This window comes from Rhinopithecus roxellana, chromosome 13 (assembly GCF_007565055.1).
Source record: "Rhinopithecus roxellana isolate Shanxi Qingling chromosome 13, ASM756505v1, whole genome shotgun sequence".
NCBI classification, from domain to species: Eukaryota; Metazoa; Chordata; class Mammalia; order Primates; family Cercopithecidae; genus Rhinopithecus; species Rhinopithecus roxellana.
The window spans coordinates 86,063,429-86,065,238 of record NC_044561.1 but is presented as its reverse complement, the minus strand read 5'-3'; the positions used below and the strand labels follow the sequence as shown (position 1 = coordinate 86,065,238).

The following is a 1,810-nucleotide window of genomic DNA, read 5'->3' as shown; positions in this document are numbered from 1 at the left end:
TTGAGGTCTACATTCTCAAATCAGGTTAAGAGGGACAGAGATGCTTATTTCACTGTCTGTGTGTTTATACCTGACTCTTTCAACCAGGGAGACAGTCTGCACAAGTCAAAGGTCAAATGCATCCACCTGCAGGTCATGTCACTGACCACTTAGCATCCCATAGTATAACTGATCCTCAGTTTGCTCATATGTAAAATAAAATTTAAAAGAAATAGAAAATGTAGGTAGCATGTCTAGCTCAGATGGCTCTAGTCCCTTATTGTGACCCAACCGTTTCTAATTTGGCACAAATTGCAATAAAAGACAAGCATGATACTTACCTGTCAGGACAAATACCATCATCACAAAGGCGGTTTTCCCAGGGTGAGTCTTATCCATTGCACTCTGGGTGTACAAACTTCCACAATTTCCCCAAATATGGGAAACTCGACTGCATCATTTGTTGTCACGGGAGACTGCATTTGCACTTTTCCCTAATTTTAAAAAAAGAAGACAAGCGCAATTCAGATAAGTAAAATAGAATTAATTAAATGCACAAAAGAGAGGAATAACCAAATACTTTGAGAGGTAAGCTGGTTCCTATAATTAGGTGATACTTATGACTCTGAGCCTCCTGGAAGTGGGGGCAAAAATGGAAATAAAAGGGTTTCCCAAAAAGGAAGAAGCACACCAATGCTTCAAAAGAAATAAAGTCTAAACTGACAACAAATAACAAGGCATTTCTCATGTAAACCTTCTAGCAGTAACATGGAGTGCCATGATAGATAGGTCTTCTGACATCAGTTTCATTTAAAAAATGCAGGCCGGCCGGGCGCGGTGGCTCAAGCCTGTAATCCCAGCACTTTGGGAGGCCAAGACGGGCGGAACACGAGGTCAGGAGATCAAGACCATCCTGGCTAACATGGTGAAACCCCGTCTCTACTAAAAATTACAAAAAAACTAGCCGGGCGAGGTGGCGGGCGCCTGTAGTCCCAGCTACTCGGGAGGCTGAGGCAGGAGAATAGCGTGAACCCAGGAGGCGGAGCTTGCAGTGAGCTGAGATCCGGCCACTGCACTCCAGCCTGGGTGACAGAGCGAGACTCCGTCTCAAAAAAAAAAAAAAAAAAAAAAAAAATGCAGGCCACATTTTTCCTTGGATGCTTTAATAAGGAACTCGGATAACAACTAAGAGGTTAACATCAAAATCCATTTCAGTTCAAGAGATTCTGGAGGAGATTAGACTGATATGGTCTCAGAATGATGTCTGACAGTAATCAAACATAATACAAGTGCAGAATCAGGAAAGCATAACTACTCTGAGTGCTGTGGAATAAGAAATTTATTATAGGAATTCAACTTTACACAATTGTGGAAGGTGCTAGAGAGTAAGGGTCCAAAAATGGGAGTTGGAGAATCAGGGAAAAGTCATCAGCCAAACCTCCTGGAGCACTGACACCAATGGACACGTCAGAGGTTCCAGGAGAAATTAGAAGCCAAGCACACCTAACAACCAGAGTGGGCCCCTAGCAGGGCTGGTGGAGAAGTTTATGGAAGCTCTTGCCTCTTCACAGATAGTGCCTCTGTGAGTTTGCAGCCAAGAATCCAATGGTCAGCCTGGGGTTGCTCTTGGTCAACAGGGCTAGGAGTTAATAGGGAGAGCTGGACATGAGGTGGGGAGAGGCAGTGGTAAACCAGAACCTACCTCTGCACCTGTCTCTCTCTGCAAATGACAACTATGACCTTCAGGAATTGAAGCTGTGTCCTCACATTGCTTCTCCAAACCACCACAAAGTTCTCTTTGGCCAACTGCAGTCTAGACACACACAAAGAA

General features: G+C 44.0%; 1 non-coding gene across 1 annotated transcript; it reads left to right on the top strand.

Moving 5' to 3' along the window:
* The first annotated feature begins 312 nt into the window (after positions 1-312).
* Positions 313-476, top strand: LOC115893107. The gene has a single exon (XR_004053058.1). It is a non-coding gene; the product is annotated as a U1 spliceosomal RNA (small nuclear RNA).
* The last annotated feature ends 1,334 nt before the right edge of the window (positions 477-1,810 follow it).